This window comes from Malaclemys terrapin, chromosome 4 (assembly GCF_027887155.1).
Source record: "Malaclemys terrapin pileata isolate rMalTer1 chromosome 4, rMalTer1.hap1, whole genome shotgun sequence".
Classification (NCBI taxonomy): Eukaryota; Metazoa; Chordata; order Testudines; family Emydidae; genus Malaclemys; species Malaclemys terrapin.
In genome coordinates this window covers 38,821,356-38,838,693 of record NC_071508.1, presented here as the reverse complement: position 1 = coordinate 38,838,693, position 17,338 = coordinate 38,821,356, and the positions used below count along the sequence as shown (strand labels likewise).

Genomic DNA, 17,338 nt, shown 5'->3' with positions numbered 1-17,338 from the left:
CAGAAAGTAGGATTTAAGTGGTTCCATAATAGCAGACAGAGCAAAGTGAATTACCAAGTAAAATAAAATAAAATAAAACACGCAAGTCTGAGTCTAATACAGTAAGAAAACTGAGTACAGATAAAAACCTCACCCTTAGAGGAATTCCAGTAAGCTTCCTTTTACAGACTAGTCTCCTTCTAGTCTGGGTCCAGCAATCACTCACACCCCCTGTGGTTACTGTTCTTTGTTCCAGTTTCTTTCAGGTATCCTTGAGGGTGGAGAGGCTATCTCTTTAGCCAGCTGAAGACAAAATGGAGGAGTCTCCCACGGGCTTAAATAGACTTTCTCTTGTGGGTGGAGACCCCCTCCTCTCTCCTATGCAAAGTCCAGCTCCAACAGCGAGTTTTGGAGTCACATGGGCAAGTCACATGTCCATGCATGACTCAGTTTTTACAGTCAGCAGCCATTGCTTACCTGCTACTTTGAACATCCTCAAGTAGACTTCTTATGTGGATTGGAGCCTTCCAAGATCCATTGTCCCTTAAGTGCTTCTTGATTGGGCACTTAATTTGCACATTCCTTTCTCAAGAAGCTGACCAAATGCTTTACAAAGGCTATTTAAAAATCAAGCCAGTACACAGCCAATATTCATAACTTTGAATACAAAAATGATACATGCATACAAATAGGATTAATAGATTCAGTAGATCTTAACCTTTACAGAGATATGTTACATGGCATATGTAGCATAAAACATTTTCTAGTTATGTCCTATATACATTCATAAGCATGCACCGTCACACTTGTAACAGCCTTTTCTGTACTTGAAAACTGTTATTGTGTCCCCTCTGTTTTCCCTTCTCCAGACTAAACATACCTAGCTTTTTCAAGCTTTCCTCATAGGTCCTGTTTTCTAGACCCTTAATCATTTTTGTTGCTCTCCTCTGGACTTTCTCCAATTTGTCCACATCTTTCCTGAAATGTGGCACCCAGAACTAGACACAATACTCCAGTTGAGGCCTAATCAGCACGGAGTACAGTGGAAGAATTACTTCTTGTGTCTTGTTTACTACACTCCTGATACATACCAGACTGATTTTGCTTTTTTTGCAATAGTGTTACCCTGTTGACTCATATGTAGCTTGTGAGCCACTATGACCCCAGATCCCTTTCCACAGTACTCCTTCCCAGTCATTTCCCATTTTGTATGTGTGCAACTGATTGTTCTTTCCTAAGTGGAGTACTTTGTATTTGTCCTTATTGAATTTCATCCTATTTACTTCAGACCATTTCTCCAGTTTGTCCAGATCATTTTTAATTTTAATCCTGTCCTCCAAAGCACTTGCAATCCCTCCCATCTTGGTATCATCTGACAACTTTATCAGTGTACTCTCTATGCCATTATCTAAATCATTTATGAAGATATCGAACAGAACTGGGCCTAGGACTGATCCGTGTGGGACCCCACTCATTATGCGCTTCCACCATGACTATGAACCACTGATAACAGGTTTCCAGCCAGTTATGCATCCACCTTATAGTAGTTCCATCCAGATTATATTTCCCTAGTTTGCTTATGAGAAGGTCATGGGAGACCGTATCAAAAGCTTTACTCTAAAGTCAAGATATATCACATCTACTGCTTCCCCCCATCCACAAGGCTTGTTACCCTGTCAAAGAAAGCTGTTAGGTTGGTTTGACATGATTTGTTCTTGACAAATCCGTACTGACTGTTACTGATCACCTTTATTATCTACTAGATGTTTGCAAATTGGTGGTTTGATTATTTGCTCCATTTTCTTTCTTGGATATTGAAATTATGCGGACTGATCTGTAATTCCCCAGGTTGCACTTATTTACCTTTTTATAGATTGGCCCTATATTTACCCTCTCCCACTCCTCTGGAATTCTTCCATGAGTTCTCGAAGATAATTGCTAATGGCTCAGATAGCTTCTCAGTCAGATCCTTGAGTATTCCAGGGTGTATTTCATCAGGTCCTGTGGACTTGAAGACATCAAACTTATCTAAGTAATTTTTAACTTGTTAAGTATCAGAGGGGTAGCCGTGTTAGTCTGAATCTGTAAAAAGCAACAGAGGGTCCTGTGGCACCTTTAAGACTAACAGAAGTATTGGGAGCATAAGCTTTCGTGGGTAAGAACCTCACTTCTTCAGATGCAAGTCTTGCATCTGAAGAAGTAAGATTCTTACCCACGAAAGCTTATGCTCCCAATACTTCTGTTAGTCTTAAAGGTGCCACAGGACCCTCTGTTGCTTTTAACTTGTTCTTTCTCTATTTTAGCCTCAGTGAATGCCAGTGAAAATGAGGTAGGATCTATGTCAGATGTCCAATCTTTACTAACCCTTTTGGTAAAAACTGAAACAAAAAAGTCATTTTGCACTTCTGCCATTTTTCCATTTTCTGTTGTTATCTTTCTCCCCTCATTGAGTAATGGGCCTATCCTGTCGTTGGTCTTTCTCTTGTTTGTAATGTGTTTGTAGAATGTTTTTTCGTTACCCTTCATGTCTCTAGCTAGCTTAATCTTCCACTTTTTGTGGGACTCTTCTTTGAGTTTTAGATCATTAAAGATCTCCTGGTTAAGCCGGGGTGGTCTCTTGCCAAACTTCCATACGCAGTGGGATAGTTTGCTCCTGTGCCCTTAATAATGTCTTGTGACAGTTTTTCAAACTCTAAAACAGTTTTCCCCCTTGGACTTGCTTCCCATGGGATGCTACCTACCCACTGCTTAGTTTGCTAAAGTCTGCCTTTTTGAAATCCATTATCTTTATTTAGCTGTTTTTTCCCTCCTACCATTCCTTAGAACTGTGAACTCTACCATTTCATGATCACTTCTACGCAAGGACCTTTCCACTTTCAAATTCTCAACAACTCCTGCCTGTTTGTCAAAATCAAATCTAAAAGAGCCTCTCCCCTAGTTGCTTTCTCTACCTTCTGAAATAAAAAATTGTCTCCAATGCATTCCACAAACTTGTTGGATAATCTGTATCCTGCTGTGTTATTTTCCCAACAGAGGTCTGGGTAGTTGAAGTCCCCTTCACTACCAAGTCCTGTGCTTTGGATGATTGTTAGTTTGTTTTGTTTTTTAAAAGCCTCATCCATTTCTTCTTCCTAGTTAGGTGGTCTGGAGCATAGGCATCAACTTTCCCCGGCGCCGGTGGGTGCTTGTGCCCCCCTCGCCCCGACTCCACCCTTTCCCCACCCCTGCCCCGCCCCTATTCCAACCCCTTCCCCTGCCCCAACTCCGCCCCCTCCCTGCCCCATTGAACCCCTTCTCCAAATCAATGCCCCGGCCCTGCCTCTTCCCCAAGCATGCCACATTTCCCCTCCTCCCCACTCCTTCCAAGCCGCGCGAAACAACTGTTTTGCGGCGCAAGCACTGGGAGCTGGGGGGGGAAAGTTGGCATGCAGCGCGCTCAGTGGAGCAGGTGGAGGCAGAGCAGAGGCGGAGGTGAGCTGGCGGGGGGGGAGAGCTGCCGGTGGGTGCTAAGCACCCACCAATTTTTCCCCATGGGTGCTTCAGGACTGGAGCACCCACGGAGTCAGTGCCTATGGTCTGGAGTAGACCCCTTGTGATGAAGTGGGACTGTTCTTAATGTTTCCTTTGAATACTGCGTGGGTACCTCAGTTTCCCCTATACATTTCTTAAGTCTCTAGGGGGTGAGATTGTTGCAGAGCAAAGGGCCAGTGTGCATAAATGGCTGGCACTCTGTCTCCTGGCAACTAATGGCCAGGGCCCTTCCCCCCCTGCAAGGGGATAGCTAAAGGTGTTGGAGAACAAAGAGATCAGGTGACCTCCTGGCCCGGGAAAGAGGAAAAGGCCAATAAGGAGGGACTGGAGAGTTTCAGTCTTGGGCTGGCTGGGGAATCGTAGAGAACCCTGAGGTTGGGGGCTAAGTTCCCTACTACCCAGAAGGACCTGACTAAGGGGGTCCTGTTTATGCCTACAAGCTCTGGTGTGGACTGTGTTCCTGTCATCTAATAAACCTTCTGTTCTACTGCCTGGCTGAGAGTCACAGTGAATCGCAGGAAGCCGGGGGTCTAGGGCCTTGTCTCCCCCCAAACTCCGTGACAATCCCTATCATGACATCACTCTTGTTTTTTTTACCTTTTTTATCCTTATCCAGAGACTTTCAACAAGACTATCTCCTATTTCCATCTCAACTTCAGTGCAAGTGTATAGATCTTTGACATACAAGGCCACACCTCCTCCCTTTTTTCTCTGGCTGTCCCTCCTGAACAAGCTGTACCCTTCTATACCAATAATCCAGTCATGTGAATTATCCCACCATGTCTCTGTGATGCCAATTATGCCGTAATTGTGATTATTCACTAGTATTTCTAGTTCTTCCTGTTTATTCCCCATATATTTTGTATTAGTATACAGACATCTAACATACTGCTTTGATTTCTCCCCAATGTTCCCTCTTGCCTCTCCTTTGTCCCTGCTATAACTGCTTGTGCTTCCCCCAGATTCCAACCCTTCACCCAGGTCTCCATGGTTTTGACTTACCTGCAATGTTCTAGGGTGCAGTCTGGAGAAAAAAGAAAAACGTGTGATTTTGATTTTCTGCACTGGGATGAGGTTGGGTTGTCCTGTAGTTTGGGCTGAAAGTGAAAACAGTTTGTTGCACTATTGGCAGTGGTAGCACCTGCTGCCTCATATGTCTCTAGCCCCTGTGGAAGACTCTCTTTTAGACTCCCAGTGCAGCCTTTCTGTGCTGATATAGGAGTTTGTGGGGGAGAGGGAGAGAAGGAATCCTTTGATCCCCTGGCCATGCTTTATTCCCCGTCCCCGTATAGCTCAGTGGGTACTGAGCCAAGCAACTGTACAGTAGCTCCTAACCAAATATCCCTTACAATAATAGCCCAAGCACAGAAATGAGGACGTTGTTGCTTAAACAGTACATGGTGCAGTGGACAGCTGCTGAGTATCAGCAATGGCTTGAGGACCAAGATGGTCACAAATGAATCCATTAGCTTCTAAAAGCAGGGGCTTGGGAGCTCAAACTAAGAGGGCATGGAAATAACTGTGGGCACCCTTTCTGTTTCACTCCTGGGCTCACTGGGACCAAGGCTGGCTTGGAGCATCAGGTGTAGCTTAGCCCCACAAAGATATGGGTTACACTATTTCACTTTCAGAGGATGCTTTAAACTTCTGCTTCTGGGACTCCTGTTTTAACAGCAGTGGAGCAAACTTACCTCCCTGTGCCATTAATAATGTTCATATTGAATACAAATTTCCCTCATTACTTACCAGCTACTTGAATGAGAGATCCACAAACAAGCTCCAGAAAGGGATGGAGATTGGGATCTGGACGTCCTAAAGCCAAGTGGGTGGCTTGGAATGCCTGTTTGCATAGCTCTACCCAGAATGCTTTGCAATCTCTGTGGATAAATATGTGGACATGCATGGAGTTCTTTAATGTGTGCTTTCTAGACTGGTACTCAGTGTTGCTTCATTTGGAGCCATACAAGAGGGTAGTTAAAGGCTCACTCTGTGGGTTTAGGATTAGGACCTATAGGGTGGGGGAGTGTTTCAAAAGCACTCACTGTTGGCCTAACCCCGCTCCTTTTGAAGTCAATGGGCATTCTATCTTTGAAAATCCTCTCTCTTGCACTAACCACAGTGGAACTCACAGCTTGTTTTCTCCCAAAAGGAATTTATCTCTGTTTCTTCCCCTTCTGGGAGCCACCTCCAGCTGTGGTTTCATGGTGGTCTCCATGCTGGCTAGAGGGCCCGGATCTCCTTTTCAGAACCATCCTTCCCCTCACCTGCTACAGCACTTCTGAGGAGTGGCAAGGACGTCTGGTTTCCCTTCAGCGCTGTGATGCCCTCCTATCATCTCTCCTGCTGAGTGAAATGTTGCAACACTTGACTCCCTCTCTCTGGGGTCAAGTAGGGTCAGGACAAGACAAAGTCTGGGCAAGAGGAAGGTGTTTTGGACTGCAGCTGTGGTGGAAACGTAGCCTGTGAATCGCTAATTAATTCCTTTCTTTCCTTTCTGGTACACAATGACAACAGCTAAAGAGGGCAGGATTCCCTCTGCTGCTCCACTCAGCAAAAGCCAAAGGTTTGCACTTCAGCGATCTCCGTATTGGGACTAACTTGGACCTCCTATCCCTCTTCAAAGTAATAAGCCAAATGGATGCATCAGAGGATTAGGCTTGAACTAACACCCTCTTGACAATAGGTGGCAGTACACTGCTTCCAACTCCATGCTTTGGGAATGGGAACCTGAGCCCAAATTCTCAGCCAAGACAACTCCATTCATCAGCACTCAATAAAACAAACTGCTTAACTTCTTTATCTGGGATGGGGAGATAAGAGCACAGTGGAGAACACTGTTTATTTCTCTTTCTAACCTGCATGTGGGACTCCTTGTTGGCATCTCTCTGCATGTGTAGCAATACTTGAGAATATCAAAAGAGGGGAAAAAAATCAACCCTTTTGCTGCCCATCAAAATTTCTAAGGGAACCCAGGAGTCCCATGCAAGGCAGTCACTATAGATACTAGATACACAATTCAAAATGGCCTTGACAAATTGGAGAGTTTGGTCTGAAAAGAACAAGATGAAATTCAGTAAAGATAAGGGGAGGGTCTAGTACAACGGGGGCCCTGGTCTGTAACTGGACCTATTGATGCTTCCACAAAACATACAGTCCTGGAGATTATGGTTACATCTTAAATGTTTACTTGGGTATTTGTAGTGTGCATATTGCTCCTTCAGAGGGAGCTGCCCATTTTACAGGCCAACTTGGGTGCTACTTTTGTGGTGGTATCAAGCAGATTCATAGGGCACCCACAGTGAATTTGGATCTTGCTGGTTCAGTTTTAAAGGTCACCTACAAAGGGGAGAACATTGAGAGTCCATGCCCTTTTTTGCTGCTTTATGATCAATAAAGGAGGCCTGAAAGAGTTTTTCTTGCATTTTATTTTGTTCTAATTTCTTGGATATCCAGTCTTGTTTCCCTGTTTTGGCTGGAAAGGAGAGGAAGTTTCTCATCCCTTAATTGAATGAGGGTTTCTATTCAATCTTTAACAGAGAGAGCTTTTTTCTAGTCTGTTAGGCTTTTGAATTAAATAGGTATTAATACCTATGATTAAAAAAATACCTAGGTAAGTTCATGGAGGATAGGTCCATGAATGGCTATTAGCCAGGATGGACAGGGATGGTGTCCCTAAACTCTGTTTGCCAGAAGCTGGGAATGGGCGACAGGGTATGTTTATGGATCACTTGATTACCTGTTCTGTTCATTCCCTCTGGGGCAGCTGGCATTGGCCACTGCCGGAAGACAGGATACTGGGCTAGATGGACCTTTGGTCTGACCCGGTGTGGCCGTTCTTATGATTCATTAATAGAGTTTAAAGGCAGAAGGGGACATTTGCTCATCTAGTTTGCCTTCCTGTATGTCACAGATCATTAAATTTCATCCAATCACCCCTGTCTTAAGCACTATAAGTTGTTTGGCTAAAGCATATCTTCCAGAAAGGCATCCACTCTTGATGTGAAGACCTCAAAATACGGAGAATCCACCACTTCCCTGGATGGTTTGTTTCAATGGTTAATCATCTGAATCACAATTAAAAAAATGTATCTGTTTCAGCTTCTAGGCATTGTTCTTTGTTATCTCCTTTCTCTGCTAAATTAAAAGAGTTCTTTAGTGCTCGGTATTTTCTCCCCATGGAGGTACTGGCCTACTATATCACGTCGCCTCTCAAGCTTCTTTTCTATAAGGTAAACAGACTGAGCTCTTTAAGTCTCTCACGGGAAGACATTCTCACCAGCCCTCACTCGTTTTCGTGGCTCTTTGCTATGCCCTCTCCAATTTTTCCACATCCCTTTTTAACGTGTGGGCACCAGAATTGTATGCATTGCTCCAGCATCTCTCTCACCAATGCGGTATTCAGAGGTAAAATCACCTCCCTATTCCTACTTCCCTTTTCTATATATCCACGGCTCACATTAGTGCTTTTTGCCACGGCAATGCTCTGGGAGCCCATGCTGAACTGCTTGTCCTCTATGACCCCTAAATCCTTATCAGAGTCAATCTTTTCCAGGATCCAGTCCTCCATTCTGTAGGTATGGCTGGCATTGTTCCTAGATGTATAACTGTGTGTTTGGCTTTATTAAAACACAGTTTGTTTGAATGGGCCTAGGTTACCAAGCAATCCAGCTCATGCTGCATGACTCCCCGTCTCATCATTTATCAATCTTTGTATCCTCCACACATATTATCCGCAGTGCTTTTATATTTACTTCCAGTCACTGATGAAAATGTTGAATAGGGGCAGGCTTAGAACTGATCTCCATCGAACCCCACTAGAAATGCCCCCATTCAATAATGATTCCCCATTGACAGCTACTTTTTGAGATCTGTCAGTTAGCCAGTTTTTAATCCATTTAACATGTGCTTTATTGATCATGTATCATGCTAATTTTTTAATCAAATGCCTTCCAAAAATCTAAGTCTGTAACAGCTACATAATTACCTCTGTCAACCAAACTTGTAACCTCAAAGAATGAAGTCAGGTTTGTCTGACAAGGCCTATTTTCCTTAAAACCATGTTGAGGGCGGTAATTATATTCTTATCCTTTAATTCCCTATCAAATGAATTCCTTATCATTTTTATCTGAGACTGATGTCAGGCTAAGGGGCCTATAACCCTTGCCCTTTTTGAATACTGGTGTGACATTAGCACTCTTCCAGGCTTCTGGAATTCCCCTGGTATCCCAAAACTTACTAAAAATCAAATGAGTTGTAAAAATATGAAATTGAAAAATGATGACTTCTGAACAGTCTCAATAAAACTCCTTTCTTTTCTCAATTAATCAGCATTCATTTTGTCAGTACCTGAGATGTTGTTATAGCATTGGTTCTCCAGTCATCCATAGAGTCTTCCAGGAAAAATAGTGGGGAGAAGACTTGAATTTTTAATGGAAAAAAAAATTTGAGAGCTCCTTCATGCCTTTATATTTTTTGTGAATCTCAGAGACACATGGTTTTCCCCTGTACAAATCACATTTAACTGGACTGCCTGGACCTATCCAATAGGTTTAACAGTAGGTAATGAAATTGATTTTCCCTGCAATTGCACTACTCCAGTAGTTAGATGTACTTAAATAACTCCTAACATGGTGCTACCCTTATTACAAATAAAGATCAATCCGGAGGCTGAGTGAATAGTTTTTATTTGAACATATTTGCTATTCTCATTTATTATTTGCTCTTTAACATTTAAGCTATAGAAAAATTAGGCTTTAACATGGGTTTCCCTTTCCAGGGGTCATGCCAACTGCGGTTGTTCGTATTACGGCAGCCCTGAAGGTCCCATTGTGCTGTGTGCTGCACTTACCCATAGTAAGAGACTTTGTTCCTGTCCCAAAGACTCTGCAGTCTGAATAGCCAACAGGAGAGAGAAAGGAAGGCCTACTCTCCCCTTTTTAGTGCTGGGCACAGAGAGATTAAGTGACTTGCCCTAGGTCATGCACACACAGTCTGTGCCAGAGCCAGGAATCAAACCCATATCACGAGTCCCCATCCAATTCTTTATCTACATTATCATCCTTTTTCCTGAAAGTTACCTGCCTTTCAGTTAGGGTGACATCTGGGGGTAGGGGCACTGCTATTGAGAGAAAGCATGCGCTCAAGGGAGCTTACAGGGAAGAATTGCAGAAAGATGAATGTCAGAATGTTTAATATACCTCTAGTTTTTCAGTTACAGGCATGAGCTGTTGAGGGGGAAATATTTACAAGTAATCCATTGAATCCATCTCTTTTTTCCCTTAGGTACCTTGACACTGTTCTCATGAAACTTTTAGGGCCTAATTCAATGCCTGTGGACGCATATGGAAAGAACTCCAGGGCAATGATCTTAAACACAGTGACGCCTTTAAAAAAAAAACATCAAATCCATTTCAAGGTGTGACTGATCTTTTAGCTCCTCTTTGTACAGAATGGTTTAAAATTTCACTCTCGGCTGTCAGAAGAAAGAATTCACATTCGCTTAGAACAGGGAACCTTGGCAACAGCTTTGGGGTTGGCTGAATCTGCATCCTCTTTCCTCTGTTTCTTTTCTTTGCAGCTGTCAGAGGAAGTGGGACACTTGCTACATGCAGGTTTCAGACCCAGCTTGAACATGGCCGACTTTTTAAGTAGTGGAGCCAAAAAAAGAAGTACAACGACTGCAGTATCGAGAGAGCACTTTAAATCATAACTGTTTTAACCCCTTCCTTGCTAGATGAAAGTACACGTGATCCCCAGGATGGCAATTGCCATAAAAAGTAATGTCCGCTGGGCACTATGTACGCTGAGCACAATTCATCCCTAGGCTGAGTCCACTTGGCCAAATAGATTTATGGCATTTAAAGGTGCAGTGCACCCTAAGAAAGATCTCAAAGCGCTTCACGTATATGAGTGTAATTCCCACTTTCTCAGTCTGCATCTCTTGTCTCTCTCTAGGGGCAGGACTATGTAACTCAGGGGTGGGCAAACTTTTTGGCTCAAGGGCCATACCTGGGTATGGAAATTGTATGGGGGGCCATGAATGCTCACAAAATTGGGGTTTGGGGTGTGGGAGGGGGTGAGGGTGAGGGTTCCAGCTAGGGGTACGGGCTCTGGGGTGGGGCTGGGGGTGCAGGACGGTGCTCTTGGCTGGGACCAAGGGGTTTGAGGGCAGGAGGGGGATCAGGGCTGGGGCAGGGGGTCAGGGCGCGGGAGGAAGCCAGGGGTGCAGCCTCCAGGCAGTGCTTACCTCAAGTAGCTTCCAGAAGCAGCGGCATGTCCCCCATCCAGCTCCTACACGGAGGCACAGGGCAGCCCTGTGTGCTGCCCGAGCCACAGGTGCTGCTCCTGCAATTCCCATTGGCCGTGGTTCCTGGCCAATGGGAACTGCAGGGGCAGTGCATGGGGTGGGGGCAGTGTGCGGTGCCCCCTGGCTGTCTCTACACATAGGAGCCAGAGGGGGGACATGCCGCTGCTTCCGGGAGCCGCTTGGAGTGGGGCAAGCCCCTAACCCCGCTCCCCGGCTGGAGCACCAGAGCAGGGCAGGCCCTGGACCCCGCTCCCTGGCGGGAGCTCGAGACCCAAATTAAAACATCTGGAGGGTCGAATGCGGTCTCTGGGCCATAGTTTGCCCACCCCTGATGTAAGTGATTGGTGAGGCTGCTACTGTCACCAAACGAATGGAGTTCCTCCTTTAGCTCAAGCAGTAGAAGTTTTAGATCCAGGCATTTGGGGAGTAATCCCTGCAGACACCCCTGCTAGGGATTAACATTAAATAAGCTTCACAACACCTTTGTAAAATCGGATATTAGCTGCAGTTTACAGAGCAGGAAATTGCGGAAGATGGACAGGTGGTGACCATTTGCCCTGTGCCCTACATCAATATCTTTGGGCCATAGAAGTCTCTCTTCCAATTTGTAATATTATGCTGTATTGTAATGTGACTTCAGTTTGCTCTGGAACAGGGCTGTCTAGTGAAAGCAACACTAAATATACCCCAGTACCAGTACTCCCAGGCTGAGTCCCAGTACCCACTTGTTACAGCAACAAACAAATCAGAGATGGAAAAAAACATAATAGGTCATTGGTTTATAAACACCATGTCCTAGGACCATTAAGAATAGTATTGTGATTGCATTAACACCTAGTGGTACCAACCAAGACTGGCACTAAGCACTTTATATACATGGAGTGAGACTGGGCTGCCCCAAAGCTCTTATAGTCAAAATGGGCACAGAAGCGTTATCTCCATTTTGCAGATGGGGAACTGAGACACAGAGATTTGGGTGAAGTCCCACAGAGAATCTGTGGCAGAGTAAGACTTAAACCCAGATCTCCTGTGTCCTAGCCCTGGGCCTTAACCAGAAGGCCATCCAGCCTTAGAGCAGGGGCAGTCCATTATTTTTTTGGGAAAGGTCCAAATTTCTTGCTCAAGGTACAGTCAAGATCCAGACTCCAGAGAAAACAACAACTATCATGATAAATAAATTAAAAGATTTTTTACAGTCTGTTCAAAAGTTTCTGGTAGTCGATTTGGCCCGTGGTCCACCTATTGACTACCCCTGCTCTAGAGTGAGACTCTGCCTATGCACGACAGTCTCTACACTATATTTTCTCATGCTCTGCCCGACCTATGTTTTCCTGTTCTTAACAGCCTCCCATCACTTCTGCCCATACGCTTTTTATGATAACTAACTCCTCTTGCTCCCTTGTGTGTCACCATCTCAAATATTTGCAGTCCATTATGTGCTCACCTCAGATCCCTCCTTCCTGTTGCCCGTCTAGCCTTGCAGCTATTTTCCTGCTGCTATGGTAGCTCATATTCTCCCACACCAAGGCTTATTTTCTAGGGCTGGTGGAAATTTTTTCAAAATTCAACACTTTTCAATAAAAAAGAAGGGACAACTTTCTCACAAAAATGTTCCCGGTTTTTGAGCAGCTCTGCTAGTTTCTTAGTTCATGTCCCCATGTCTGACCCTTACTGGTGGCCCAGTGCAGAGCCCAGGGACATTAATGGGAAGAATTTAGAATGACTTCAGTGGGTATGGGTTCAAACCCAAAGTCCCTGTGTACTATTTCTCTGTCCTCTGTTCACATCACCACTAAATTCAGCATCAACTCTGAATGTCATTAACATGCTGTTTCACTCCCTCTTAGTGAAGATGGTAAATAAAACAGGACCTGACATCTAGGCTTGCTGCAGCTCCCTTGATACATTGCTGTTTATAGCTCTGCCTTCATTCACTCAGTTTTCAATCCACGTGACAGTGCCAGCAGAATTAATTGTAGAGGTAAGGTTTTGAGAAGACACAGAGACTGATTTTTGCTCTCACTTCCACAGGTGTAAATCAGGAGTAAATCCACTGCCCATGGAGTTGCACTGACTGGTATAGCTAAGCAGAGAACCAGGCATGCAGGGCCAGGGGATGGAATATAGCTTGGGTGTCAGTAAGGCATTTGGTACAGTGAGCCTTTGCAATTCTATCTGAAAAAGCAATCCAATTTGTCTGGCATCATTTGTGCTTCTGAAGCAATTTGTGCTTCTGAAGCGCATGCTGCGTATTGCTCACCAGCTGAAGGTCCATCACATGATGGGGGTCTAATCAATACCTCATGTACCAATTGTCTTTGCTCTGCATCCAAGCTGCATTTCTATATAGCCAAGTCCAGACTGCAAGAGCATTTGCAGGGCTGTATGGTGACTCCTTTCCGCCTACTCAGCACTGATCTAAGAGTTGTTATTCTCAACACATAATGAGTGTGAGAAAATCAAACTCCATCTGTTCCAATTAAAAGTAGGAAAAATCAACAGAAAACTTTACTTGCTAAACACGACTTAGCACCATCTCTGGCATCATAAAAGAAACTGGTATTCAGGAGAGTTGCAAAAAGTAAATCTACCTTCTTGGTAAGGTAGCCACCTGATCTGCCAGTCAGTGTTTAATTTGTGTCACGGCTGAGCCCCGGCACCTCTTTCATTACAAATTAAGCACTGTGGCCAGTCATCCCAGTGTGTCACCAGTTAACTGACTGAAGAAAAACAAAAGTCACTTCTGACTTCTACGGACCAAGAGGGTGCTTCCAATGTCGGTGACAGCAGTGCAAATCTGAAGTGGTCCCACTGGCATCACTCTCGGTTTATACCAGTGGAATTGACAGCAAAATCTGTCCCAGGGAGCCTTTGAGCAATGTGTGACACAGGCACATTGGTTCAGGAGACAAGAAGTTTTTCAGTGATTGACCAGAGGTTATGAATTTTGCCATAAGGATGGTTTCATTATTCTACAGGTGTTTACAGGTTTGTTTCTCCTAATATTTGTTCTGTTATTTTACTAGGGATTGAAATTAGATTTACTGGATAGTAGTTGACCTTTGTAACACTGATCTGTGGGTTTGGCAAAGCATGACTGAATTTTCAGGGCAGGTATTAAGAGGTGGGTGGGCTAAATGGAGCCAAGTCTTAGCCACAGAAGGTACTCCTAAAGCAGGGGAGAGCAAACTACGGCCCGCGGGCCGGATCCAGCCCGTCAGGACTTTCAAGCCTGCCTGTGGGATTACCAGCCCTGTGGTGCAGTGGGGCTAAGGCAGGCTCCCTGCCTGCCCTGGCCCCACGCCGTTCCTGGAAACAGCCACCACCATGTCCCTGTGGCCCCTGGGAAGAGGGGGGAAGAGGGCTTAGTGCACTGCCCTCGCCTGCAGGCACCGCCCCCCGCATTGGCTGGGAATGAGGAACCGCAGCCAATGAGAGCTTCGGAGATGGTACCCACAGGCGAGGGCAGAATGCGGTGGAGTCGCCTGCCCCACCCCACCACACCCCCAGGAGCCACTGCCGGCCTTGCTGGCCACTTCTGGGAGCAGCATGGTCAGGGCAGTGAGCCTGCCTTAGCCCTGCTGCACACTGCTGCCACCCGAGCCGCTCGAGGTAAGCGGGGCCGGGCTGGAGTCTGCACCCCAAACCCCTCCTACACCCTGCACCCCAACCCCCTGCCCTGAGCCCCCTCCTGCACTCCACACCCCCTTCTGCACCCCAACCCCCTGCCCTGAGCCCCCTCCTGCACTCCACACCCCCTTCTGCACCCCAACCCCCTACCCCAGCCCTACATTCATGGCCCTACATGCAATTTTCCCACCCAGATGTGGCCCTTGGACCAAAAAGTTTGCCCACCACTGTCCTAAAGAGTCTAGGTTAAATATGTAGTGTCCTCTGTAAACAGATCTGAAATAGAGACAAACCCTGAGTGCTGTGTCTCCAGGCTAGAATTCTCCTACTGTAGGGTCTGAGTAACTCTCATGGATTTCAGTGCTGTGAGAACATGCTCTGTACCATCAAGTAGGAGATCAGTGTTTCGGTTCACAGTTGTAGGCCCTGATTCTGAGCTGCACGTCTCAGGAGGCACAGCCCAGGCTGGTGGTGCATGTGGCAGTGCAGGAGAAGACAGCTTTGTGCTATGTTTGCATCTTTGTAATTCTGGGGCTGCCAGGGCCAAATCAGCCCCAGGAGCTGCTGTAATGCATGCCTGGGCTACAACAGCCCCCACAGGATCATCCAGCAGCCCAGAACAGCTGGAGGTCAGAGCAGTCTGGCTATATCCCAGGACACCTCACTACCAAGAATACAAGGGGGGAGCAGTGAAGGGCTGTTATATCAGCCCTGTGATACCCAGAGGAATTCCATGAGGGGGAGATCCAGATCCTTTATACTGCAACATAAGAGGCTAAATTCACCCCAGGTTTGCCCATGGGGAAAGGAGGAGAAGGACTCCCTAGATGCTCTCTTCCCTATTGAAATGGTGACTAAGTCCCATCAGTCAAGATAGGATTTATTGCTTATTACTCAGAATAAACTGGTGCTATTCAGGAACCTGCCATTTAATTTTTTCTGGTCTCTATACCTGAACAGTTCACAGAACTAGACTCTCCGCCTCAAATCAACAGTACCAGGATCAACCGGGACACTCTGGCTAGCCAGCGTGAAGCTTCCAGGAGCTGGGGGAAAGCTTTTGTAGTGAAGGATGCCAACCTGTGGAACTCCCTACTGCAGGATATCAGGTTGACTTCATGTCTTGCCACTTTTAGTGCTAGATCCCAATCCCATTCAAGACCTGCATGGCATTTGGATCGGGTCTTTAGTTGCAAAAAGCATTTCTTGGCAAAACTTTCCCACAATAGAGTCAATGGCACATTGGCTGGCGAGTTTTCCTTCTCCCGTAGAGATCTGCCTGTGAAATAAGACCTCAATGAAGGAGCTGCAGAGAAGATGGCCATAGCATTATTAGTTGTACTACAGTAGCAGTCAGAGATCTTGACTGTGATCAGAGCCCCATAATGCCAGGTGTTACACATACTCATCATGAGAGACAGTCCTGGACCCAAAGAGCCCACCCTCTAAATAGAAAGGAGAGATGGAGGCCGTTTTACAGATAGGAAACAGAGGGACTAAAAGCCAGATTCCTGAAAGTATTTAGACACCTAACTCCTATTGATTTCTACAGGATTAGGCACCAAATACCTTTGAAGACTTGCCTGAGTCACACCAGAAGTCGGCAGCAAAGCCAGAAATTGAACCTGTTACCTGGGTCCCATTCAGTGCTTTAATCACAAGCCTGTTCTTCCCTTTAGGCTGGCCCAGCTCCTGCTTGGATGGTGCTAAGAAATCATGCTGATTGGTACAGGAGAAATTGATTGATTAAATAAGACAATGTATCAAGGAAATCTGGGATTTGTACAAGAGACCGCACTGAAAGCAATGAGTTGATTTGTTCTCAGTTCATTTCATCCCTCAACCCCTCGCTACAATAATATTCTCAGTGCTTTACCTGAAAACACTGATTTCTGACCATCTGATGGAAAAGTGTTTATTAACTGGAGTCAGGAGCTACTTCTCAACGTGGGTTCAGCTAAACCACCTGTTTTGAGTAAGGTGCCTGTACAGATGCCGCCTTGGCTGTAGAGTACTAGTTCCACAGGTGCTGCTGATGAGCGAAAGGCAGCGTTTAGCCGATTTGTGAGTCACTCTCTCCCAGCCTATGCTAATCTGGGCACCACCCACTTTTGCAGCCAGAAAGGGTGCTTTCTGGCAGGAGTGCACGAAAGTGACTCATCAAGAAAGAATGCAGCGGCAGGTATTCAGCCTTTCTGATGCTGCAGCGATATGACTCAACCCCGCGTTGGTGGGGAGTCTGAATCCAGCCAGAGTCTGACACATGCTCCCAGTGTAAGTACAGATCGCTCTGAAGGCTCTGAGTGAGCGAACTGTTGCATCTGAACCCCCCCGTGCTTTTGTCAGAGGGAAAGCACAGGATGAGCGAGCAGGAAGAGCTACTTCAAACGAGAGAGCCCAGCCCGCCTTCTTCCCCCTAGGGTGCCTCTGTTACCTCCCTGGGCGGCTTCTGCTAAACCAAAAGGAAGGTTCGCTTTCCTGCAAGGGGTTTGCTATCTCTCTGTGTGGGTGTGTACGCACGTGTTCGCTTTCAGTGCTGTTTCTTTAAGAGGATTGTACCCTGTGACTGCTGAGAGGCTAGTTACTGTTTCTTGTCACTCCCCCAAAGATACAGCCTGGCTGCGTTCTGCTGTAATGGCACGGAGACCACCTAGTGTCTCGATTTTTGGGGCGGATACCTCTTGATCCCATCCTATCCGGCTCTTAAAGGGATAGTGCTTTGTTGGGAGAACCCTTGAAGAGCCTTGACAGTGATGAGTGGCTCCAGACACTATGTTGCAACAGCTGGATAGGTCTTCTTGTCACACTCTGCTGATGTTTTGTTGGGACATGGTGGTTTTTATGTCATGAAGGGTTATTTAGTCCTGCCTCAGGGCAGAGGGATGGACTTGA

At 45.9% G+C, this 17,338-nt stretch overlaps 1 protein-coding gene across 1 annotated transcript in view; it reads left to right on the top strand.

Moving 5' to 3' along the window:
* Nucleotides 1-16,646: 16,646 nt before the first annotated feature.
* SLC25A22 (solute carrier family 25 member 22) overlaps nucleotides 16,647-17,338 on the top strand; it is a 79,565-nt gene continuing 78,873 nt past the window's right edge. The window contains exon 1 of the mRNA XM_054026663.1: nucleotides 16,647-16,720. The gene's annotated coding sequence lies outside the window, so the exon portion shown is untranslated. The remainder of the gene's footprint in view (nucleotides 16,721-17,338) is intronic.